We start from the raw sequence: 27,615 nt of genomic DNA on the forward strand, positions 1-27,615 counted from the left end.
GTTCTATACATTTTTACTTTTTGTTTGGCTTGATTCTAAACTACCCCACAAAAAATATATATATATATATATTTTTTTTTTTTTTGTTCTTTATTTTTGTTTATGGCAAATAGCTTTGGCTCTGCTTACCTACATGTTCTCTTAGCATCAGTGCTACTGGCCTGGCCAAAGGGAGGGTGTCACAGGGCCGGTGGGGACATTATCAACATCCCTAAGTTAGCATGGGCCCTTCAGTCATGATTCAGCTTTCCACACGTTACTAGATGCTTTTATTTTGCAACAACTCTGTCCGTGCCTTTCCCATGTAAACTGTTCGCTGCGTTCGTTCTCTGCCTGTTCCTGGAGTTGAGTCTGAACATTGTGGGCAAGGTTGATAAACAATGCCCCTTGTTGTTCTGTTCTGGTCAGGACCTAGCACTTAGACACAACATACCAATGCAGCTGGTGGGAGACTAGCATTTTCATATTACAGGGATGCACGCATGGGGAACACACACTTGGAGAGGGACCTTTCCATGGAGAAGAGCCATGCGGTTCCTAAGATGTAGATATACCATCTAGGCTCTACGTTATGTCCAAGATTTCACAGCAAGACTTGCCGAAGATTTCACAGCAGGCAATGTTTCTGAGAACTGGATCAAACTGGCGACGGAGGTGTACCATCTTTTGATAGGGAAACAAACAAAACACCACCGAGCCTCTGGAGAAAGGGTTTGCTGCCAATTTCAAACCCGGTGCGGAAAAGTGGAGCAAAGCAAGCGGGCATTGAGAACAGCCATCCGCATTCATAAGCGAGAGGGAACAGATAAAACACAGCAAGATCAACTCCTAGCAAGGAAATTACATAGGAAAAATGTATGGGACTGCAAAAGACAACAGCAAGACTCCCAATGGCTGTACATTTTCAGCCTGTTGACCCCAAGAAAACAGGCGGAAATTGTGGTCATACATCAACATGGCCACGATAGGCACAATGTGGTCGCTAGTCACACATGTATCACCACGTTACTACTTTGGACTGTCGTTCTCCAAATCTGACTCCACTGCACCACCAAGGTCTTTACATCACCACCAGTATCCCCAATTACTTCCCTCCATCCATTGAAGAAACAGCTGAACTTCTGGCTGCAGGGAATCCTCCAACTGTGACTACTCGCCCTCGCTACCTTGAGAGTCAAGTACAAAAAGGGGTTACTTGGTCCAGTTTGCACAGCTATTCTAGGACAGATCTCAGGACATCAAAGGAAAATGATGTAAACCCAGTAGCCCCTGCAATGGATTGAACACAAAGGCTGGAACAAAAATCCCTTGCTAGGATTTGTCAAGCTAAGGCCTTTGGTCCTTGTATTTTTTCAAACAACAGAATATTTTTTAAGCATTCATTTATCCTTTTCCAGTATGACATGATTTAACGTAATCACTAACTTGTTCAGCTGACATTGTTGAGATAAGCAAACTCAATATATATGGGAAATGGAAAAAAACAGTCAGCGTTAAGGCAAGGGACACAGCAGTGTCTTGTCATTTACTTATTCGTATACAGTAAGTCACATACAGGCAGCCTTCTAATTATCTTTTTCTTTTCTCCACTCTTTTATTTGTCAATTATCAAGACTCTGGGCCTGATTTTAGGTCCAACGGGCCGCCTGCCTTGTTTAGAGATCTCTGTTGGCCCCGGGGGGCGCTCTGTCCGTCAGAGAAGCCACGGTGGCTGCTCTGAAGGCATGGAAAGATTGGTGAGCGGTTGCCATGTTTAGAGATCTCTGCTGGCCCTGGGGGGCACTCTGTCTGTCAGAGGAGCCACGGTGGTTGCTCTGAAGGCATGGAAAGATTGGTGAGCAGCTGCCATGTATAGAGATCTCTGCTGGCCCTGGGGGGGGGGGGCACTCTGTCCATCAGAGGAGCCACGGTGGCTGCTCTGAAGGCACAGAAAGATTGGTGAGTGGCTGCCATGTTTAGAGATCTCTGCTGGCCCTGGGGGTACTCTGTCCCTCAGGGGAGCCACGGTGGCTGTTCTGAAGGCACGGAAAGACTGGTGAGAGGCTGCCATGTTTAGAGATCTCTGCTGGCCCTGGGGGGGGGGCACTCTGTCCGTCAGATGAGCCCTGGTGGCTGCTCTGAAGGCATGGAAAGATTGGCAAGCGGCTGCCATGTTTTAGACGGCCACTCACCAACTTTGGTGTTTTTCAAAACATACTCCTAAAGAAGGTGTGTGTTTAAAAACAAATAAATATTTACCCTTGGAGTTTTATCCAGGATTAATTTTCTCCCAGGGAGTGGTGTTCAAACTTAATGTTTTTCTGTTCAGGACAGTCACATTTTCCCTGGTGGTCCCCAATAGGACAAAAATACAGCCAGCCAGATTTAAAGAGGATGGGCCGTTCGATGTATTTACACTGACGGCACCTAAGTAAGGATGGACACATAACAATCCACCTGACATGCATTAGGTCAGGCAGACCATCTGTATGTTGGACAGAGTACTCCACCACGCTTGTGAATGTGTACCCTGCTCACCAAACTCGAAATCAAGATCTTTATCTTTTCTGTGTTATGCATCTATCTCTGGGTCTGCATCATTATGTCCATCAGTCTTTGTATGATGTACCTGTTACTGAGGCTTGTGTGTTTAGTACAGGTTTAATATTGGTGTGTGTGTAGATGTATTTATACCCTGCGTTTTAATCTACACTTGTTGTTTATGCAGTGTGTTTACGTCCTTATTATAAAAAGTGTTACGTGCGACCAGATGTCTCCTGCTTGTGACTTCTGAGGAACCCACAGGCACACCGTTCCTAACAGTAATATAAATGATTGGGGACCCCACAGGTAAACCTGTCCCAGTACAGTGCCATACAACCATAGGTGCCCCGCAGCTAAACCTTTCCTAACCCAGTACTACAAATGCTATGTACTCACTGCAGCAGGACTGGGCGCTCTAGGGCAGTGATTTAAATTCATGGCATTCATGCACCCTTAGCTGAGCCACGTAATGTAGGCAGTAGATCAGGATGTCTGATTGCATATTGACATTGCAATTAAATATTTCCTTTTGTCTCTCTCGCTCTCCTCTCATGCTGTTATTGAATTTTTTATGTATTTTCTAATGAACTGTGTTTCCTTATTGTGAACTTACCTGTAACACTGAAATAACAAAGAATTGATGATTCCTATGTAGATGTGTATTAACCATTCATATTTTGAAATATTCATATAAAAGTAACTTAATAAGAATTCAGAGTTTGTCTTTATTGATTAATTATTGACGTATTGTGACTATGGTTGCTCGTTACGCCTTTTCTCCATTATCGGTCCTCATGGAGGAAACAGCACCCGTCTCTCATCACCGAGTCCCTATTGGCTCTACCAGAGGTCTATCGGAGGAGCTGCAAGTGATTTTTGAGTTTACTAGTAGAGAGGATCCTGTTTATTGAAAGATCAGGGTTATAGTGAATGATTATAAGATTTACACCGCTTCTGCTGCATCAGTCTCTTAATTATCATCTAGTATCCGTTCCACTTTTGTTTCTAAGATACTAGAATGCCTAGATTTAAATCGACTCACTACGTATGTGTGAGAAGGTGGCCTGATATATGCTGTCCACTAGTTCTAGTGGGCACCTTGTGTCAGTCCAAACAACCCCTTATGGTGATTGGTTAAAGACAGCCTTTATTGAAAGCTATCCTAATGGTAGCTATGGAGAGCAGCCTTCAGGCTAAGTCTCGAAGGAATGTAAAGCAGCTTGTTTTACCAGTCTATAATCTCTTGAATGATCACATGAAAGGACAACCACACCAGGTATATATTCAAAATATATGTATTTGAGATAAAACACACCCCTCTAGTCTCTTTATGAGGCAGGAGTTCGAAGTACTTGAGTTACAAGTCAGTATTCAACAGTAAAAGCACAAATACACGTTTGGGCCCTAGGGGCGTACCAAACCATATACCAATAAAGTGGTATAAGAGGGGAACAACCTTTACAACGCAAGTGTAGTGTAATATTATGCGTTGTAATGGTATGCATTGTAAAGGTAGTATGCGTTGTAATGGAATGCGTTGTAAAGGTAGTTTTTAAAAATGCGTTGTAGTGTCATGCTATGTAATGGAATGCGTTGTAATGGATTTTGCGTTGTAAAAAATGCGTTGTAAGTGCATGCATTGTAAAAGTGTGCGTTGTAACGACATACATCCGGTATAAGAACCACGACTGAACTAGACACAAGGCCTAAAGCCTGTAGAAGTGCTTGGACCACAAGGAACCACCCAAGGTAGTGACAAAAGGGACCCACGGGGGACGCGTGCAGTGTGAGAACACAGCTGCTAATCGCCGTTAACTTCTATGGGGAAAGTCACTGTTGGAAATTATGAGTTTAAGGACACTTAGAGGATGGCTACGAGCAAACCCTTTTGGACTTAGAGGTGTCTAGGACCAATACCCATGGAAGCACCGAAGTACTCGAATTTCCTCACCCAGGGAAGCCAGGTGCATAGGTGTCAAATGGTGTCGGGTCGCGTCGCTGTTTTCAATGGAAGCTGCTCAGGAAGTGCTGCCGCCGTGAAGAGGAGAAGTGTCCGGAGAGATTCAAGCCTGGATCTAGGATGGAAGGAACCTGAATGCAGAGGGGACAGAGTATGGGTCACTTACCAGTGACCAAGGGCACGATAGTCCAATGCCCACAGATGTCGGGTGCTTCAGGTGAGTTGAGGGGTGTCTTAACTCTTCAGCCACCTCCTGAGGAGGCGTCGACGACAACCAGGAGCTGGATTCGAGATGTCCCACGAAGTCTGTCGAGTGCTGCTGTGTCGGCGACCAGATTGAACCTAACAAGCCTTGGCAACGGCAAGTCGCTTGGAAACAGAGAAATGACGTTGGTGCAGACCAGCAAGGTCTGGGGGCTCACCCAGCGAGGGTAAGTCGGGGCACGTCTGGAGCAACCAGGAAAGCCCAATCAGAAGAGGAGTTGCCTTCGTGGGGACCTACTAGCCAACGGGCTAGCGATCGCGAAGGAGCCTCGAGCGGTCGCACTGGAAACTGGCCCACGGATCACTCGTGGAGTGGAGGCCAGAAATCTTCGGTGCAGGAGGTGCTCAAGGCTGGGGCTACTCGGAGCCCAAAGCACAACTTTGAAGAAGACCAGGAAGATGATGGATCAGCAAAAGATCACGATGTCCAGGGGTCACTGTTCCCCGTCATCCACGATAGCCACGGGCCTCAGCTTTGCTGTGGACTCAGGTTAGCCTCGGGGAAGTCTGGAAATCCACCTCTGGGGATGCAGAGACTTCGGCGTCCGGCGGGAGCTTCAGAATTGCAGACTGGACAGTTGCTTCTTTGTTGCCTGTCAAGCAGGGGAGTCACTCCTTGACCCCAAGAGAGATTTCTTCAGTCTTCTAGTCGAAATAGAAAGTCGAAGGTCCAGGATATATGTTGCAGAGTTTCGTCCAGGGTAATCTAAAGTCGCAAGGACTGGGTTCCCATACTTATACAACGTTTGGGGGTTGGACATACTCTAGGGACTCACCTATGGGAGGGTTTGGAAAGAGGGGTGGTTACACCCATTTCCTTTGTCCAGTTTCGCGCCAGAGCAGAGGCAGGTAGCCCCTGCAACCAGTTTGAACTGGACTATGCACAGGGACACCAAGTGTGCCCCCAGTGCAGGACCTCAAAGCACCAGAAAGTGCCCCCGCCTAGCCCCAATACACATCTGCCTGTCTGGGGAGGGGGTTACACCTCCCTGGGACAGGAAACCTATTGTCCAGGCCTCCCCTGCCGGAGTTTCAGTCAGCAGCAGGAGGCCAGACCCGTGTCTGTGGTAGTGGCATCCATTTTGTGATGCCAGGGCTGTAGAAAGTCTTTACCGGGTAGACCAGTGTGAACATGTCTCTCCCTCTAGATGGGTGGAATGCTACCCCCGCCGCCAGAACTGGCGGGGGGTAGTATTCCAAAGCGTTTGACACCAAACACGACATGTTTCTGTGCAGCCAGTCCAAAGTTAGCATTTACCGCGAGGTTATAATGCACTTAAGAGTATATGGTCAGGCTGCACCACAAACAGCATCAGAGGAGATACTCCGAACGCGGCAGAGGGGCTCTGCTCATGCAGAGGCACCCTCTCACATAAAAACCAAGCACTCTGCCTTCAGGATTGTTAAGGCCTGCCATAGGAGTGACTTATAGGTTTTATATGTGTGTGCAATGATAGTGATATAGGTAGCCTATACCACAGTAAGGGGTGCAAGCACACCCTTACCCAGGGAGCAGTAGCAGACCTGTGGTGCCATTTTGGAGTGCTTCCCAGGGGTGGCATAATACATGCTTCAGCCCCTGGTAGGCCTCTGAGGTAACTATGTCCTAGGTACATAGTATACCATATACTTGGGGCATATAAGGCACTCCAGAATCCAATTAGATATGAACCTAATGTACATGCACACCATTTTAGAGAGGAAGCAGCTAGTCTGTGGTCCTGATTAGCAGGGCCACAGCCAGACTAAGGTCGAAAAACAGTGAAACACCAGCAAAAAGTGGGAGCACCCATGTGAAGCAGATCCGACTCTCCTACAATATTCATATGAAAAATAAGTGATAAATCATGTATTTTGCACAACTCTACTTTTTCAATTGCTGACATTAGTGATATACATGCATTTGCATCATTAAATAAACCAGTGGCAGTGGGTGATCTAATTCCGGTAGCAAATGTACTTAATTTACAGGAACATATGACCATAGATAGTGGTTTGAAACTCCATCCAAATATATACCTCCTAGCGCTCAACATAGTTATTGATGAGTCTCACCGAAAGATGACTCTACATCTGCATAATAGCATTATAATAGCAGTAAATGTACACAGTTCCAGCATGACCAAAAATGACAGAGATCCTAAATGCATAACAAGCATTGGAAATGCAATAGGTCTCGCATTTGTTTGATTTTGAGCTTTTGGGGTTGTAAATGGCAATGTTTTGTACCCATGTGTTATGGAGTGTATGTATGTGGTGTGTAGTGGAATATTTCGAGTTGGATTATAATTGATATTTGTGGAGCACCATGAAGCATCAAGAAGGATATTGACGAGGTGAAGAGCAGCATGAGGCACAAGGACTGAGAGTGAAGAGAAGAGAAGCGTGAAGCACAAGGAAGGAGAGTGAGGAAGAGAGCAGCATGAGGCACGAGGAATGAGATGGGCAACGTGAGGCACAAGGACGGAGAGTGAGAAGAGCAGCATGAGGCACAAGGATGGAGAGTGAGAAGAGCAGCGTGAGGCAAAAGAAAAGGTGAGCGAGGAGAAGAGAAGCGTGACGCTGAAGGAAGGAGAGTGAGGAGAAGAACAGCATGAGGCACAAGGACGGTGAGTAAGGAGGAGGGCAGCGTGAGGCTCTAGGATAGATAGTGAGGAGGAGAGCAGCATGAGGCACAAGGACATAGTGAGGAGAAGAGCAGCACAAGGCACAAAGACAAAGAGTGAGGATAATTGCAGCATGCAGCATAAGGAAGGAGAGTGAAGAGAAGAGCAGTGTGAGTCACAAAGGAGGAGTGTGAGAAGAGCAGCATGAGGCACAAGTACGGAGAGTGAGAAAAGCAGCATGAGGCACAAAGAAAGGAGTGAGAAGAGCAGCGTAGGGCAGAAGGATGGAGAATGAGGAGAAGAGCAGCATGAGGCACAAGGATGGAGGGTGAGGAGAAGAGCAGCGTGAGGCAGAAGGAAGAAGAGTGAGGAGAAGAGCAGCGTGAGGCAGAAGGAAGGAGAGTGAGGAGAAGAGCAGAGTGAGGCAGAAGGAAGGAGAATGAGAAGAGCAGCGCGAGTCACAAAGAAGGAAAGTGAGGAGAAAAGCAGCATGAGGCACAAGGACGGAAAGTGAGGAGAAAAGCAATGTGACGCAGAAGGAAGGAGAATGAGGAGGAAAAGAGTAGCGCGAGTCACAAAGAAGGAAAGTGAGGAGATGAGCAGCATGAGGCAAAAGGAAAGGAGTGAGAAGAACAGCATGAAGGATAAGGATGGAGAGTGAGTAGAAGATCAACGTGAGGCAGAAGGAAGGAGAGTGAGGAGAAGAGCAGCGTGAGGCACCAGGAAAGTTAGTGAGTAGATGAGCAGCTTGAGGCACAAGGACGGAGAGTGAGAAGAAGAGCAGAGTGAGTCACAAGGACAGAGAGTGAGGGGAACAGTCAAACTCTGCACAGTGCAGTGCATCAGTCACACTCTGCACAGTTCAGTGGATCAGTCACACTCTGCACAGCGCAGTGCACCAGTCACACTCTGCACAGTACAGTGCACCTGCCACACTCTGCACAGTGCAGTGCACCAGTCACACTCTGAACAGTGCACTTCTGCAATCACACTCTGCACAGTGCAGTGCACCAGTCACACTCTGCACAGTGCAGTGCATCAGTCAAACTCTGAACAGCGCAGTACACGAGTCACACTCTGCACAGTGCAGTGCACCAGTCACACTCTGCACAGGGCAGTGCATCAGTCACACACTGCACAGTGCCATGCATCAGTCACTCTCTGCATGGTGCAGTGCATCAGTCACACTCTGCACACTACAGTGCAACAGTCACATGATGCACAGTACGTGCACCAGTCACACTCTGCACAGTGCAGTACACCAGTCAAACGTTGCACGGCGCAGTGCACCAGTCACACTCTGCACGGTGCAGTGCACCAGTCACACTCTGCACGGTGCAGTGCACCAATCACACTCTGCGCGGTGCAGTGCACCAATCACACTCTGCACAGTACAGTGCACCAGGCACCCTCTGCATGGCGCAGTGCACCAGTCACACTCTCCACAGTGCAGTGCTGCAATCACACTCTGCACAGTGCAGTGCACCAGTCACAGTCTGCACAGTGGAGTGCATCAGTCACACTCAGCACAGTGCAGTGCACCAGTCACACTCTGAACAGTGCAGTACTGCAATCACACTCTGCACAGTGCAGTGCACCAGTCACACTCTGCACAGCGCAGTGCACTAGTCTCATTCTGCATGGTGCAGTGCACCAGTCACACTGTGCACAGTGCAGAGCACCAATCACACTCTGCACAGTACAGTGCACCAGTCACACACTGCACAGCGCAGTGCACTAGTCACATTCTGCACGGTGCAGTGCACCAGTCACACTCTGCACAGTGCAGTGCACCAATCACACTCTGCATGGTACAGTGCACCAGGCACCCTCTGCACGGGCAGTGCACCAGTCACAGTCTGCACGGCGCAGTGCACCAGTCACACTCTGCACGGTGCAGTGCACCAGTCACACTGCATAGCGCAGTGCACCAGTCACAGGCTGCACAGTGCGTGCACCAATCACACTCTGCACAGTACAGTGCACCAGTCACACACTCAGCACAGTGTTTAGGGGCAAGGACGGTGCACCATGTAACACAATTCAAGAAGCTTCCAATCTTGCGAAAATAAATCCTTTATTCTTGTTAAATCTTTAAAACAAGGCACAGCCAACGCGTTTCGCTCCAATGGAACTTCGTCAGGGCTTTTTGCACAATCAGTCACACTGCACGGTGCAGTGCACCAATCACACTGCAAAGTACAGTGCACCAGGCACCCTCTGCACAGCGCAGTGCACCAGTCACACTCTGCACAGTTCAGTGCAGTCACACATTGCACAGTTCAGTGCACCAATCACACTCTTCACAGTACTGTTCACCAGTCACACTCTGAACAGTGCAGTGCTGCAATCACAATCTGCACAGTGCAGTGCACCAGTGACCTCCACAGGGCCCCTTGGGAGGCTGTGAGTGTCCTGTAAAATCCAGCACTGATCCTCAAGGCCATGACTCGCCTTACCTCTCCTTGTGCACTGGTCAGTGGGAGGCTGCAGGGCCTAGAAGAGAGGAGGCAGACCCGCAGTGAGCACAGCACGGATCTCCTCGAGGCTGAAGCGCGCGCTCACGCCGCTGCACGAGTCACAATCGCGCGCGAACAAAGCAATGCATCTCCCAACTGCGCATGCGCATTACCGCGCGGCATAGCTGCGCATGTGCGGAGCGAAAGCATTTCCTATCGCAGAGCAATCAGAAAGTGTTCGGCTCTTGCACTGAGTACAGACAGTGAACAGCCTCGTGCCTCGTGAAAGAGTCTAATCCAGCGAGGATACAACGTGGGCCGGAAACACCGTTTTCTTCCGACACGGGGAATCCTCCGGAATGAACCACATGCACAGGTTGAGAAACACAATCATTAGCTGCGCCAGTCTCACTGCGCCTGCGCAGAGGAAAGACACTCCCTCCCATAGAGGAGCTTTCCACTTGAATAAATCTCGACATTTGCTGTGCGTGCCCTCAGGGCCAGACCCTGCAGCCCTCCCCTCAGAGCCAGGCCACTCCTCCCTCCCCTCAGAGCCAGGCCACTCCTCCCTCCCCTCAGGGCCAGGCCACTCCTCCCTCTCCCCTCAGGGCCAGGCCACTCCTCCCTCCCCTCAGGGCCAGGCCACTCCTCCCTCTCCCCTCAGGGCCAGGCCACTCCTCCCTCCCCTCAGGGCCAGGCCACTCCTCCCTCCCCTCAGGGCCAGGCCACTCCTCTCTCTCCCCTCAGGGCCAGGCCACTCCTCCCTCCCCTCAGGGCCAGGCCACTCCTCTCTCTCCCCTCAGGGCCAGGCCACTCCTCCCTCCCCTCAGGGCCAGGCCACTGCTCTCTCTCCCCTCAGGGCCAGGCCACTCCTCCCTCCCCTCAGGGCCAGACCCTGCAGCCCTCCCCTCAGAGCCAGGCCACTCCTCCCTCCCCTCAGAGCCAGGCCACTCCTCCCTCCCCTCAGGGCCAGGCCACTCCTCTCTCTCCCCTCAGGGCCAGGCCACTCCTCTCTCTCCCCTCAGGGCCAGGCCACTCCTCCCTCCCCTCAGGGCCAGGCCACTCCTCCCTCCCCTCAGGGCCAGACCCTGCAGCCCTCCACTCAGAGCCAGGCCACTCCTCCCTCCCCTCAGGGCCAGACCCTGCAGCCCTCCACTCAGAGCCAGGCCTCTCCTCCCTCCCCTCAGGGCCAGGCCACTCCTCCCTCCCCTCGGGGCCAGACCCTGCAGCCCTCCACTCAGGGCCAGGCCACTCCTCCCTCGCCGCCTCTTACAGAGCGGACGCACAAGGGGAGTTAGCTCAAGGAGGCGGTCGAAGTGCATTAAAGTATGGGAACTGCCGTGGGGGTGGGCCCTGTGGGTTGGGGCGGGTTCTGTGGGTGGGGGTCAGTGAGAGTGGGGGCGGGGCCTGTGGGCTTGGAGTGTGGGGACAGGGTCAGTGGGTGGGGGTCAGTGAAAGTGGGGGCGTGGTCTGTGGGTGGGGGTCAGTGAATGTGAGGGCGGGGTCAAAACAATGAACCTGCACAGCCTGGAGGCATTGAATGATTAATTTCCAAAGTGCGCATGAATGCACCCTCCTCTGCCAGGAGGCTGGTCCGGCCAGGCTGGGCCCAGCTGCGCTCTCGCTGGCGGCAGTACCGCGGCGGCGTTCTTACCACCCAAGACAGAACTTAGGTCAGGAACTGCAAGGGGGTGGGGCCTGTGGATGTGGGGGTGGGGTCTGTGGAGGTGGGGGGGGAGGCAGGGTCTGTGGGTGTGGGAGGGGTGTCTGTGGGTGGGGGTCAGTGAATGTGAGAGCGTGGTCAAAACAATAAACCTGCACAGACTGGAGGCATTGCATTATATAGGAGGCGGGCCGCCATATGTTTGAGTTGGATTTCCTGCGTGCACAGACGCCAGTGCGACCAGTATTTGGAACTCACTTCCTCCATACCTTCGCACTGCCATCTCTTTCCGCATCTTTGAAAAGGACTTTAAAACTCTTCTCTTTCGAAGACACTGCTACCAATAACTGACTGTTTCATGTTCCTCACTGGAGAACTAGTTTGTCCTTACGTTTCAATTGTGGAATGTGTTTTTTTGGAACCCTAATCGCTCCAACTTTAGTTTGCATTGTGTAATTTATACTCTGTAAACATGTTACCATAAAATGTAATCCTATATACTCTATTTTAAAGCGCTCTGACACGTCTGTGTAAAGTTTGCGCCATAGCAAAATACATAAATAAATCTAATGCCCTGCGACCAGGCTATTGCAGACTCCTCGTCGCCGCGGCCTTGGGCTCACTGGATCTGTAGACTAAAGACTGTTAATAATTTAATTTTAGCAGCCCGCAACTCAGAACTGTTCAATTCCTAAGGCCCCGGCGAGCTGCTTTTGGAGGCTTCAGGCATGATTCTGAATACCGCCGTAGTCGGAGAACCTCAAGTTGCACATACCTATCTTTCTCCTGGGCGAACGCAACCACGGACTTTACCCATCTGCTGACCGCATCTATAAATGATGTTTTGACACAAGTGTGTCCACATGAGCATCTATTAATTTGGCTGATCTGGGACTTGCTGCAAATATTGTTTTTTTAAAGTCATGCTCTTGTATTTACAATCGGCAGAAGCTCGTGCAGTGAGGGCTGGTGCTGTTCCTGACCTCCCATTCAGTTTGTGGAAGTGCCCCTTTGTGGATACAGATCGCGCCTACCCTCTGATCGTGCTTCAGTGCACATGCCCGATGTGGCTGCCTTCACAGTTTTATCCCACACACAAGCTTCTACTTGCACACCCTGCAGCCCTTTACAATCACTTCTCAAGCACCAAAAGACAGTCATGTTTTTTTATTTTTTTTTTTGCATCTTTTATATAGCGCGAACTCGACCCGAAGGTATTGGAGCACTTTAAATGAGCACCGTATTTACATTACACATTCAGGCACGGTGAGATTAAGTGATTTGCCCAGAATCACCGGATGTGGACGCGACCCCGAGGCTCGAACCCTGGTTTACAGCACCAAAGACGGCAGCGCAGCCGACGGACCACATCTCCTTTGTCTTTTGCTAACTCGTGTATTAATGTTTTAAAAGGAACACTTCTGTCCTTCTCTACATGGTGCTTCTGCATTCATACAATGCTAAAAATACAAGATCAAAATTTGATTTTGATCATACACAATCTATATATAGCATTTTAAGTGACATGTTTTTGTTTTGGACAAATAAATAACTTTTAATCGTAAGTCACTTGTATTATAAAAGCTGTAGTTAAAACTGGCTTGAGCAAAGCCACACCAATTACAGCCTATTTCATTGAAACCATTGTCATTACAAAAGCCGATCACTAGAGCAAATATGAGTCTTCTGGCCCAGAGCTGTGTGCAGCGTTGGGTTAGCTTCATGCGGGGGGTTGGCCACAGGGCCTGGCAGCAGGCCCGGATTTGTGGACTTTGGCCATGCGTGTGGTTGGCTGCATGCAGCCAGACCCCCGCCGTGCACTTCTGGTAATTAAATATTACTTTATGTAAAAAAAATATTCCACTGAAATTAACGAACATTTCACCTAACTATAACATTACTATAAACCTTTTTAGGTCGAGCCTAGGTGCAACGCTCAGGCTCTGCGAGGCATGATGTAATGTATATTGTGGCTTGGAAGCCCTCCTCTTTCTTTCATTGGTTCCTGTTTGTGCCTTTTAGAAATGCATGCTTCTGTTTTCATCCTCTTGTCTAACTACTCCCGCCTTTTGTTGATCTAGATCATGGGTACTCACAAACATTTTTCTGGGGGCCGCAAAGATTGGTCTATGGTGTGACCGAGGGCCGCACTGATGCCAGCGGGGTGTAAAGTCGGGGTAGGGAAACAAAGCATGTATATCTAGTGGTTGTTTTAAGAATGAAGGTGTTTCCTAACTGCAATTAACCTTTAAATAAGTGTTTGCTGTATATGTACGTTTTTTTTTCATGTTAGTGCTGAGTCGAGTAAACGGCAGCCCAGTGTTGCTGCTGCCATGGGGGCTGCATGTAAAGGGCATCATGCGGCCCCCGGGCTTACTTTGAGTATCACTGATCTAGATCCTGGTGGAGTTTGCCCCGCCATATGAAATCAGCCAGAAAGGGTGACCCAAAGAATACTGTATTCCTTGATTTCGAAGATGCGTGGTTGCCACTCGGAACGCCATACTTTTGAAGGGTTATTAGGGCCAGGCCTTGGTACAAAGCTATGGAGTGGGCCTGATATCTTAGTGGTTGCTTGTCCCTGGCAGCACATAGTATACGCTCTTTTAGTTGAACATCTGGGATGTAAGCCAAAATATCCGGTGGGGCGCCGGCGCTCGTCACGGTAGGCCCACTCTGTGCGCCCTATCTATTTTGATTTCAAAGTCCGATGGGGCGTCCAGTATGCTCCTGAAGAGACCCTGCAGGTACTGTGTGATGTTTGGCCCGTCTTCTGTAGGTGGAACTCCCTTATGCGGATGTTGTTTCGCCAAGACCAATTCTCCAGGTCTTCTGTGTGTGCCTGGAGATCGATCTGTTGAGCCTTGAGCTGGAGTATCTCTTGCTGTAGATGCTCCACCTCCTCTTCCTGGGCTTGCTCCTGGTCCTCGATGGAGGCCACACGTTCCCCAACGGCATCAACGTCCCGCATTATCATAAGGCGGGACGTCGATGCTGTGTGGGAACGTGTGGCCTCCATCGGTTATCTCCTTCATCTCCCCCGCTATTTCCCTTTTCAGCGTCTGCAAGTCGCCTCGTAATGCACCAAATAGCAACTCTAAAAAGGCGTGGGTAACTGGGGCTTCAGAGGTGTCCGCATTTTGGCTGATTTGTGTCGTTGGGGAGAGCCTCCCTTCTCGGCTGCCGTCATCGGGAGCTTGGTCAGCATCTCTTTTAGATTCCGATCCTTCTTGCTTCTCGTTGAGGACATGGCTGATATATCTCTTACCACATCATCAGACTGGCCTGCCTTGTCGTGGGGGTCCCAGCCCCAGTGGGTGGCCATGACCGGGTTGTCCTCCTGCTGAGCTCCGCTACGCTGTTGCACTGATGGTGCGGGGTCCTCAGTCGGCCTCCCCTTCCTTTTGTAACTCTCCAGCGAGGGCCTGAGGTGTCACTCCCTGTCAGTCTCATCCAGACCTTGCTGCCTTCGACCGTCTGCTATTGCCCTGCTGGGCGTCTGCTGCTTGTTCTCAATACTCTAAGCACTTTGTGCCCGAACCTGCCGTGAATCCCTCTGTAGGCCAGAAGGCCTATCTGAGCCTGGAGGACTAGATGTCTTCTTGGACCACTGCGGCGAATTCCTGCACTATGTGCTTGCAGGCCGTGGCCTCCGGTTTCCTCTGACTTGGCAGTCAGCTCCAGAGAGACTAATCCATGCCCGGGCCCCTCATCCATTGGCACCCTGTGATTCTAACAGCGTTACAGTTCATATCTCATTCCCCTTATTGGAGTTTGTCATTTTAGTTTCATTTCGTTCAATACATTTTACTTTATTTTTCTATTTCGGTATGGGTTTTTTATTGTTTTGCATTTTGACTTTTACTTTTTTGGTTTCTGCATAAATATTTAACATATTACCTTAAGTTAAGCCTGCCTGTTCCGTGCTTAGGTACCAGGGGGTTGATTCTAGGTTATTTGAATAGCATTGAAAGTTCACTTTGACAACGGTTGTGATTATTCCACATCTACCACAAATAATAATTCAGTTTCTTACAGAAACTAGCTGAAATTATCTGCAAAACAGGCAGGTGATAATCTACCAGGGTTGAAGCACCCTGTGGACAAATTGGAATATGGGACGAGTATCGTGCGGCAATAGAACCTCTAAAAATAATTCAGTTTGGAGATGAACCAAGCATCACACTTGAATGTCAGAACTTTTTAAAACAAGGTAGTCAGGAAAGTGTGGCGGAATATATTGCAGCTCTTTGTATTTTGACAGCCCCAAGCAAATTTGAGAACAGAGTGGATGTATGTAGCAGAGACGAGTCTGTTCGCCCAATGTGAGTGGTGATATCTGCTTTGCTGGTCTGCCTGAAGTTGTGATGCCGCTGAAAGTAGCCTGTCTGCTAAAAGCGATGGCGTGACTGGTGGAACTATAAAGCCAAATAAGAGAAAGTTATCTTCCGACGCCGCAGTCTTCGTGACTGAGACCAGTAACACTGAAGACTCTGAGACTCACAGCAATAATTTCTCCTTTAAGAGCATTACTGCTGCAGATGGAGTGAAGCAAAGAAGTAAGCACATTACTAAGGTACCAACAAAGTTTAATATTTTTCATTTGTATTAACTGGTTCACTTTTGCAGCATTTGGAAATGCATTTTCTAGTTTTGTTGCTTTTTGTTTAGTTTTTTCTTGTAGGCTGTGACCTTTGGTTTAAAGGGAACGATGTTGCAATGTGTGACCACATGCTGCAGTTTGCATTTCATTATCATCATTTGCTTATCTTGGAAAATCTCCAGGGTGTAGGAGGCTTGCTGTTCCAGAGTTCTTTCTTCAGCTTCTGGGCAGTAGTTGCTCTGTGGCGATCTGTGGTCCTGTTTCTCTGCTCTTCTTGTAGTAGCTCTTATCAGAGCTTCATCCTCCCGCCAACGATAATAAGATGCCAGGCATCACCCAGCACACAACACAGTCCATGATGGCTACGTCTATCTGCTCGGCGCAGTTAGAGCGAGGATAAAGTTCTCCGGATCTATCAGGCTGTGACTGTAACCTAAGGGCTTAAGATTAAATGAAGAGCTTACCTCCTCCCTGAGTGGCTCAAGACTGCTGTGTGCAGACCCGATAGCTGGCAGCACCCTGGAGTTTGTATGTATAAATCTGATTATGTTGGCAGAAACATAACATTCTACCGTTAAAATAGTTGTGATGGGGAACATTCATGTGGGGTTAGGACTGGCTGGACCAGAGTGCTTGCTGACTTGGAGGTGTATGGAGTTGACCGCCTTGCCTGGTCCGGTGGGAACCAAGCCAGCGATGCTTTGCTGCAGGCTCATTTGCCCTGATAGCTGGTCAACTGTTTGAGAAGGAGGAGGTGAAGAGCTGGCTAAGTGTGCCATGAGGCTGGCATTTCAGTACATCCCTGAGAAGTGAGCTTTGAGTCGATGTAGTGTTCCTCTTATACCATGTGCAATTCATCCTCTCCAAAGCCATAAGAATTCCTGGGTGTGAAGGGCGGCTGATTCTGATTGGGTGCTTGATAGTTTACCAGAAACTCATGTTCTTGATTGTTCATGTTTGTCAGTAATTAATTAAACTAGCCCAGGGGTTTTATCTCTTCAGTGACACAAGCTACAATAAAAGTTTCTATGTCGTTGCAAAAAAATATGAATGGACAATGAGCCTCTGTCAAAGAATGGAAGGGCTGGGGAACTGTAATTCATCTCACTACTAAGCAGAGCAGTGTCATGCTTCATCCTCAGTCAAAAACAACAGTTGATGGACAGAATGTAGAACAATGTCATACATTCACCCCAGTACAGAGATCTGGGCCTAAATCCATCGTTTTTTTGCTCACCATGCCGTTCCAGTTTGAACCCAGCCATATGCAAATCAGTCTTGACCCTGTGCCTCATGGGAACAGTCCAGCCCGAACTGCCAAGCCAGGTCCTCGCTGGACTGGAACCAAGCATCCTAGGACCGGTTTCGGAGTTTCACCCCTCTTCAGCCAGGATAGCTTGATTCCAGTGGCATGGAGAGCAAGGGACCCACGTCTGAAACCGGTCCTAGGATGCTTGTTTCGGGTCCAGGGAGGACCTGGCTTGGCAGTTTGGGCTGGACTGTTCCCATGAGGCACAGGGTCAAGACTGATTTGCATATGGCCAGGTCTAAACTGGGGTGGCATGGTGAGCAAAAGAATGATGGATTTAACCCAGATCTCTTGACTGGGGGTGAATGTTTTGATTTATTCTGCATTCCGTCCATCAATTGTGTGTCTTTGGCTTTCTCGCCCTAAGTGCGCCAGGTATGCCCAGACGTGCGTCCTGGGCTCACTGTGCCACTGGAATCAAGCTATCCAGGTTGAAGAGGGGTGAAAACCCGAAACCGGTCCTAGGATGCTTGTTTCCGGTCCAGGGAGGACCTGGCTTGGCAGTTTGGGCTGGACTGTTCCCATGATGCACAGGGTGAAGACTGATTTGCATATGGCCAGGTCTAAACTGGGGTGGCATGGTGAGCAAACGAATGATGGATTAAACCTAGATCTCTTGACTGGGGGTGAATGTTTTGATTTATTCTGCATTCCGTCCGTCAATTGTGTGTCTTTTGCTTTCTCGCCCAAAGTGCGCCAGGTATGCCCAGACGTGGGTCCTGTGCTCACTGTGCCACTGGAATCAAGCTGTCCTGGCTGAAGAGGGGTGAAACCCCGAAACCGGTCCTAGGATGCTTGTTTCCGGTCCAGGGAGGAACTGGCTTGGCAGTTTGGGCTGGACTGTTCCCATGAGGCACAGGGGCAAGACTGATTTGCATATGGCCAGGTCTAAACTGGGGTGGCTTGGTGAGCAAAAGAATGATGGATTTAACCCAGATCTCTTGACTGGGGGTGAATATTTTGATTTATTCTGCATTCCGTCCATCAATTTTGTGTCTTTTGCTCATCCTCAGTCAGGCCTCTAATTTTGACCAACATTGTTCAGAACACTGGGACTTTATAGCCCATCCTTTTAGTGAGAAAAACAAAACTACAAGTTCCATAAGCAATAGTGATGGAAGGGGTCACGCATGACCTGGGACAACATCCAATTCAGCACATCCAGTTTCATTTTTTAAGTATTTGACACAATATTGAATTTATAACCTTTGGTTTTTCTGGTCATGAGTCACCAGAATACTAAAAAAGTGTCTTTTATTTTCAAGGTCAATTAAGTAATGGTCAACAGCTTGGAAGCTCTGTTAATTTTTCAGTATTTGTCATTGATCTCCAGCGTGTGGCTGGTTTGGGTCTGCCCCCTGCATCTATCCTGATAACTCACACAGGTAAGGACCTTGTAGCAGCAACATAATAACCCGATACCCATCTTTAAGAAGTACACTCTGAGGCAGGTATCCGGAAACAAAATAATCCTGTGCTCTCTCTCAAACTGCAAGAACCCAGAATTTTTCACTCGCGCACCTTGCGGCATTGAACAATGTTCCTGGGCTTATTCTCTGTTATATTTCATATCGGTACCCTAATATAGGTCCAGGGAACACCGTACACCTTCCCTACATCATCTCCCCTTCATTTCATATGAACGAGCCTTATAAGGTCATAACTCCTAATAAGGACATACTGCCTTATAGGGACTGAGCACCTTATAAGGACTGACGCCTTTTATGGACTAAACATTTCGCCTACTTCCATGCTGAGGGAGGGTTCTTCCCAATCGATATTGCTAAGACGTCATCCTTAACACATATGAATAATTTATGAGAACGATACCCGGGGGTATACTTCACCTCTCCTATCCACGCACAAGGTTTAATCCCCAACATCATCATCATACTAAACAATAGCTAACACACGCACATGGACTGTATAAATGCAGCACCTCGGACGGACCGAGACTTCACGCCGAAACACTGACGAGAGACGCTGCGGTTCCGAAATCCAATCGCTCCAGCTGACAGTGGTCTGACTATCCCTTGCAGGGTGTCCAATTCGAGTCCAGGACGAAGTCCCACACTCTCACTATTTCAGGTAATGGGGTTCGACTAAATCCTAGCGGGATACTCGGCTCTTAGGCTTAGGCTCTTTCGCACCTACTCACATACAGGTACATCTAGACAGGCACCGTAGGAGTACGCACTATCTTTTATGAATGCATTTTTTTTTTTATTTTTTATTTTTTTTTTGAAACCGTTTATTACAAATCTCAAGAATATACAATTATGGGCCCACAACCTTCCGGCCGGCCGCTAGGAATGGCAGAAACATATGGCATACGTTCATAGAACCCTTGGCATTACAAAGGAGCATAAGAAGGAGTCATCAACATCATGGGCCACAGCCATAACACGTCACAGTGCGGTTTCATTTTATACAAACAACAAAAAAACAACACCCACAAGGCTACCCTACAGTCGGAAGTAACAGCACGTGCTCCCCAAAGGGGAACCCCAACTATTAGAGGAGTCCAAAGAGGGGAAGGGAAACAGAGCGAGGACTGGGGGAACCTGTGCCCGGGGCTAGGGGAAGGGGTCAGCTAAGGGGACGGGGCTGGTGAGGCAGCAGGCAGCAATGGTGGCGCGCAAATACTCCCACGGTAGGCGTTCCAGGGGCCCCACACTTTCACCCATGTTGCAGGCTTACCCCTCGCCACATACACCACCTTTTCTCGAAACATGCACCAATCCATGTGCTCTTTCCAGGCCGACACCGTCGGGGGGTTCTGGGATCCCCACAGTTGCGCAATGTCACGCTTAGCAATCATATATCCCAGAGTCACCCACCACGTTTGCGGAGCCGAGTAGTCAGTTGGTTCCCACACATTCAACAGGCATCTCCTCGCTTCCGGCAGCAGCGCAACACGCGTAACCACTCGCAGGACCTCGTGCACACCGCGCCAGAATCGCTCCACCCTCGGGCATTCCCATAAAATGTGCAGGAAGGTCGCCACGGCACCACAACCACGCTTACACAAACCATCCACAGTGTAGCCCATGCGCTGAAGCCTTGGCCCCGTCATGTAGACCCGGTGGAGTATTTTGAGCTGGACGAAGCGAAGGCGAGCCGGTATAGCCACCTCCTTCGGAGAGGCCACCGCGGAGATCCAGTCCTCATCGTCCAATTCCAGACCGTCGGCAACCCAAGCCTCGCGAAGGCCAATCAGCAAGCCCGATCGATCATTAATCAGTTTTTTATAAATAAGGGAGATCGTACTATCTGGAACGTGGCCATCTAGCACTCTATCCTCCAGGGGGGAAGACTCCGGGATGGAGGCGACGTCTGGGAAGACGGAGCCCAGTGCATGACGGATCTGCAGGTATCGAAAGTATTCACTACCCTGCAACTGAAACTCCGTCTGCAGCATCTCGAATGTTTTAAATCCTCTCCTCGACCAGAGATCCCCCACTTTACTGATGCCTATCATGTCCCATTTCGCGAAGCCCTTCGAGGTCCAGAGAGAGCCCAGCCTCTCAGACGCATACAGCGGTGACGCCCGGGTCAAACGGTCCTTCCACCCCATAGCTGCATTAGCCGCATGCCATACTCTGACCATGACACGCGTAGGTCCCGTCAAGCGAGCATCGGGCGCGCCAGAGTAGAGCGCTCGATTGTAGTCGCCACCGGGCAGTAGCATCTTGTCCATCTCAAACGCCGGGTTCAAGGCGGGCCCATAGAGGCCATGGTTAATTGCAGCTAGCTGGGAGGCCCAGTAATACCGTTTAATGTCCGGGAGGGCAATCCCCCCGTCATACCATGGGAGCGTCAACTTCGCCAGGGCAATGCGCGGCCTCCCGTCCCAGAACAGGCGGCGCTGTAAACTCTCCACCTCACGGAAGTAGCGCGCCGGGACTGGGTCCATAGTGTTCTGGAGAGCGTATAAGAAACGTGGCAACGACATCATCTTAAACAACGCCGCCCGGCCGAGCGGCGAAAGCGGCAGGCGCCGCCAGCGCACGACGTCCTCCTTCAAGCGCTGGAGAGGGGGAAGCAAGTTCCGCTCGTAGCGAGCCTCTGGGTCCAGAGTAATGTAGACACCCAGGTATCGAAACCCCTGAGAGGCAATCTGAATCGGACAACCCCGCGGAAGGACAGGAGCCTCCCCAGAGAGCACATACACGCATGATTTAGCCCAGTTGATGACAAGGCCTGAGTTCCGGCCAAATGAACGTAAAACATCAACCAGGACTATGAGTGACTTACGTGGGGAGGCTAGGTACAAAAGGATGTCGTCAGCGTATAGGGACACACGGTCCTCATATTCGGGGGTCCAACGGAGTCCACGGATGGAGGGGTGCCACCGCAGCCACTCCGCCAGGGGCTCCAAGGCCAGCGCAAACAGGAGCGGCGACAAGGGACAGCCCTGTCGCGTGCCCCATGAATGCATTTTATATTCATATATCTGTTCATGACTATTACAAAATGGTAGAACTGAACTATTCCTTTTTATTCACTGTACTGTTGATCTTCTATCTGTGCTACTGTGTAACAGTTGTAGCAGCGCATATATTTTACACTAGAAGAACAACGGTACAATAAATTCTTATTGTAAAACACGCTCGACTGTTTCTTCCGTGTATCTCTCTGAGAGAAAATGAGCATACACGAGTGACAGGGTGAAAAGTAGTTTATCGTTTCCACGAGTCTGAGGAGTCAGGGTTTGTTGTGTTCTGAGGTTGCCAAAAACGATACTATAGGAACTACACTACGGCTCCGCATGTTTCTAGAATCGCTATTCCTTCACTTTGTGAGCCTCTGGTGTATGCATGACTTTTTTGCGTCTGTCAGACCGACCCCTTATTCCACACAGTATACCCTTTGATGACTCGTCCACTCAGGTGCCTTTCTAAACGCTGGTTCACTCATCACTATACTTACAGTGTCACTGGTATACCACCCCCATTAATTTAATTTTCCTACCTAGCGATTGTTCCCATAGTGGGCAGGCTGCCGCACAAAGCGCTATCTACTCAATTTGTATGGCTCCTTAAGCTAAGCAGCATGATTGGACACAGAATGCGCTTGTCCTTTTCCTCATGACCTTAACCTGTCAACTGTATGCTTGAACACACCTGGCTTTATTTGTGCTCCTTAACTTTTATCTCTATAATTCACGGGTTCTAGAGAATGTACTATTTAGACACCAGCATTGGCATCCTTGGTCTTTTTGCTCTATCTACAGTTTTCTTCACAAAACAGGATATGTATGGACATGATTAATGTATTGTTTATATCTAGGGACCGCTCTTTAAAACATTGTTTTTCCTCCGACAGATTCCTCTTGCTCACACAATTCGTCCTGATGATGATCTCGATTATTTGAGATTGAAACGCCGTCGACCCCTTACAACAAAAAAACTCCTTTACTGTCTAATTATTCATTCTAATGTTGTCAATGCGATGCAACTTTTAATGTCACCAGCACTTATCACCTCACGCACCTTTCACTATTTTTTGTGAGCACTAGAACTATCACTTGAACAGTTACAATTGATATATCATTTATGATGTTAATAAATGTTATGTCATTATCATTGTGCGTCCCTGCATGTATTGTCAGACAGTCCCTTTTGCGCTGACTCTGGCAAAATTGACTAACGCTCTTTTAAATCGTGATAGCTCAGGCTAACCTAGGATCCGTGTGGCCTTATTTTGTAACAATTGATTACCCCTGGTCTAAATATCGGGGTACCCTTGTTCACCAAATATATTCTGGCCAAGGTCGGCACCGAGACATTGTTTCCAACACCACGTCCCTCGGCTCGGCATCAAAACAAACCGTCAAGCCTTCCGGCTCGGGATCGAGTCGGACGAAATTACCCTCGGATCCAAAATCATCAGGTTCCAAGGATAAATCTGGTTCGGAGCTTAAACCTTCCACTTTGAAACACAAACATGCATCGGAGCCGAAACCCTCCGCTTCGAAACACAAACTCGCTTCTGAGCCGAAACATTCTAAAGACTAGCTGAAATCCAAGGAGAATGTTCTCGAGCACCCAGAACCAATTTTAGACGTTCTTAAAGCCAAATTGGATCCCAAACAAAAGAAAATTTATATTAATCCTGATACTGGACATATTTTGGCTAAAAATCCAGCAAAACACAAGCATCCTGGAGAGGACACTTCTGATACGATTCCCTTAAAGAAAAAGGACATGGCTACTAGCCATGTTTATCCTGCCCCACAACCCTCTCCACCTCCTTCTCCACAGTTAATAATTGAAGATCCCTTACACATAACACCTCAGGGTTCTCCACATACAGATCCAGATGTGGATTAAGGTGATGATGATACTCATTTGCCTGCAGACCCATGGAATGATTACACCATTGACCTCCAGTAGACAATGAGCCAGACCTTTACTCAGCAAAACCATCACCACCAGATGATAGTATGGCTTACCAACAGCTCATTGCCAGAGCAGCAGAGTATCATGAGGGTACCATCACATAAAGAGAAATAAGAGGAGGACTTTCTATTTGAAACACTTGAGTCTACGCACAGGTCAAGTCAAACACTCCCTGTGCTTAAAGGCATGATGAGGCATGTAGACGATATCTTTAAAGACCCTATCACAGCATGTATTTTAACTCCAAGGGTAGATAAAAAATATAAACCCTCACCATCAGATCCTGTGTTTATTAAGGGATGATTACCTCTTGACTCTCTTGTAGTGTCCAACGCTCGCAAAAGAGCTAACTCGCAAACCCCTGGGGGTGCACCTCCCCCTGATAAAGATTTCAAATTACAGATGCCTTGGGAAAACGAGTAGCTGTTCAAGCCGCTAACCATTGGCATTGCAGAAAATCTGCATCCCCCTGCCCACAGCGAACACAGCAGGCATTCTCCTGCAGACCAAAGCGCTTCAATTGCAGCGGTGTATAGTATAACTGGTACAAGGATTTAAAATGGATGATGTGGAGGTTGCAATTTGCCGTTAAGCGGCCTGTCGGGGCACAACAGAACCTCCATATATCTGGTGAGAATGAAGTTCCTAGTATCGCCACCTATTTATTATATGAAGGGGTCCTGCTCATGCAGGGGCACCCTCTAACGTAAAACCCAGCACCCTGCCTTCAGGCTTGATAAGGCCTGCAATAGGTTTGACTGATAGGTTTTAAGTGTGGTGACCTATAGATATAGTAAGCCTATATCTTTTATAAGTGATGCAAGCACCAGCTTACACAGGCTGCAATCGCAGACCTGTAGTTGCATTTTGCATGGCCTCTCATGGGTGGCATAATACATGCTGCAGCCCATGGGAGGCCTCTGGGGTACCTATGCCCTGGGTACATGTGTACCATATACTAGAGACTGATAAGGGTACCCCAGTATCCAATCTGGAGTGTACCTAGTTCATATTTTACAGTTTAGGAGGAAAAAGCAGATTGGCTGGGGTCCTGATTAGCCGGATCCCAGCCAGACTAGTCAAAAACAGTGGGTGCAATCAGCAAAAAGTGGGGTTAACCATACAGGTGCGGGGCTGGGGTACCGGCCTGAGGTACGGTGCGTACAGGTACGGGACTGGGGTATGGGCCTGGGGTACGGTGCGTACAGGTACGGGGCTGGAGTACGGGCCTGGGGTGCGGCGCGTACAGGCACGGGGCTCGGGTACGGGCATGGGGTGCGGCGCGTACAGGCACTATGGGCCTGGGGTACGGTGCGGACATGCACGGGGCTGGGGTACGGGTCTGGGGTACGGCGCGTACAGGTACGGGGCTGGGGTACAGGCATGGGGTACGGTGTGTACAGGTATGGGGTTTGGGTACGGGGCTGGGGTACGGCGCGTACATGTACGGGGCTGGGGTACAGTGCGGACAGGGGGTACGGTGCTGACATGCGGGGGTATGGTGCTGACATATGCGGGGGGAGGGGGGGCTGTTTGACTCGTATCCAGGCACAAGTTTACCCGGGTACATGTGTGCTACTGCGTTTGCTCCGTACGGGGCCTTTTACATGCGGTTGTGCATTCGGACGGGCGGTACGGATCGTACTTGCGCGCTCGGACTTCTGTTTTACGATTTGCACGTAAAAATGTCCGGCTCCCTCTCGTACACTTTTCCCGACGCTATTCGTATGTATTTTTCACGTACGAATCGTACTTAGCCGGTTGTAGGGCACTTGTACGATTCGTACGTAAAAATATACGGATACGAGTCGTTTGCAAAATTCTTTTAACGGATCGGAATCAGCACCTATATAAACACTCCTTACAACTATATAATAATTTAACATATTAAAACAAATAATATTAAATAATACCAACATATATTAAATAAATATATATTTAAAACAAATATTAAACAATTATAAAAATGATAATAAATATATCCATTCACAAAAAACAATAAATATACTCACTAGCACATAATTATTCATACATATATATGACATACAGCAATTATTAACGTTATAAATTAAAATTATAAACAAATATTTTTAAATAACTACAACAAATAAATTGTTATAAACATGTAGCAAACAAAAAATATATTGACCTAATTAAAAAGTAACTGCTACAAAAATCAAACAACGTATCTCAACCAGTGATTTTAAACTAAAAGAGCACAAACCAATTAAAATTGAGAAGTAATTAACTAACTACTATAAAAACTAAGAATTAACTTAAAAACAATTACCTTTTATCGGCCAAACACGGTGGGAGGGCGTTACTTTGCTGGAGAGAGAGAGAAAGAAGATCTACAAAAACTACTATAACAGACTATACTACAACATAGTTAAGAAAAAGCATTTTGTTATTAATATAAATGCCTCTACATCCTTAACTTAACTACCTAAATTCATTAAATGTTCTCTTCTTTTTAAACAACAAAAATAAAATACAAATGTGATGAAGTACCTTATCTAATTCTACATGATAAAATACATGAACTATTAAAAAAGTAACTTTACCTAGACATAAAATAAAATTGTCTTATTTTGTTACATGCTCAAAAAGAGAAAACAAAACTAATAAATACATCTTTCCTCTCAGCTTCAACAAACTGCATCTACCAAACAACATACACCAAATTAAATTCATCTACTACAAAAAGTAAATATACTTTCAGTGTAAAAAAAAAAATTAAAATAAAGAAACTAAATGTGAGAAGTTGGCCTGATGTATGATGTCACTAGTTATAGTGTACACCTTATATCAGTCCAAATACCCTTATGGTGATTGGTTGTAAAGTCAACCTTATAGACCAGCTATCCTAGTGGTAGCATGGACAAGAGCAGTCTTAGGCTAAACTCTGAATGGCATGTGAAGCCAGCTGTGATACCATATATAATCCCTTGAATACCAAATGAAAGGACACCACAACAGATATATATATAAAATAAAGTGTATTTATTCTAAGCAAACCCTCAGCACTCTTTATGAGATTAGAGGTAAGTACAACACAGTCTTATTAATGCATACAGTAAGTCACACAGGTAAGTAATACAGTTAGGCCCTAGGGGCCACGCAAACCATATACTAAGTAAGTGGTATAAGAACCACTGTCACGGAAATAGAATAGGCCTAGGCCTAGGGAATCGCTGGGGCTACACTACACTAGCGTTAGTTAGGAAGTGGGAGGCCCACGGGATTCGTGTGCAGAGTGGAAACACTCACGCGTAATGCGTAAAAGTCAATAGCAATATTACAGTTTAGAAATAGATAGATTTAGGACACTTCCGGAGTAGCTAGGAAGTTGAGACTTGAAAACTAGACACTAGGATAGTCACTATCCTGATGAGCACCGGAGTACCCAAGTTACCTAGCCCACAGGCTGCGGGTGCATAGGGGTGAAAATGCGTCGTTTTCGTCGTCGACTCCTATGGATGCCTGAAGAAAGATGCTGACAGGCAGTCAGTGAAGAGTGTCCGGTGGATCCCAAGGCTGGGATCAAGAAGAGAAGAAACCTGCAAGCAGAAGGGACAGAGTCAAGGTCACTAGCCAGTGACCACGTGGAACCAGGAAGGAACCAGGCGATGTCGTGAAGAGTTGCAGGTGAAGGTGAAGCTTGTCGCTGCAGCCAGGAGGACCAGGAAGCGTCGAGGACGACCAGGACCAGGAGGCGAGCTGTCCCACGAAGGCTCTTGCTGTCGGCGGCGTCGAAGTTGGACTAGGACTCACCAAGCCTTGGCAAGCGGAACCCACGAAGAACAAAGGACTTGCTTCTGGTG

At 48.2% G+C, this 27,615-nt stretch overlaps 1 long non-coding RNA gene across 1 annotated transcript in view; it reads right to left on the reverse strand.

The window, feature by feature from the left end:
• LOC146838992 (uncharacterized) overlaps positions 1-9,954 on the reverse strand; it is a 47,607-nt gene extending 37,653 nt beyond the window's left edge. Inside the window, exon 1 of the long non-coding RNA XR_014960754.1 lies at positions 9,813-9,954. This is a non-coding gene — a long non-coding RNA (uncharacterized LOC146838992). The remainder of the gene's footprint in view (positions 1-9,812) is intronic.
• Positions 9,955-27,615: the final 17,661 nt, after the last annotated feature.

The sequence above is a fragment of the Triturus cristatus genome, chromosome 4_2, assembly GCF_964204655.1.
Source record: "Triturus cristatus chromosome 4_2, aTriCri1.1, whole genome shotgun sequence".
Taxonomy (NCBI): Eukaryota; Metazoa; Chordata; class Amphibia; order Caudata; family Salamandridae; genus Triturus; species Triturus cristatus.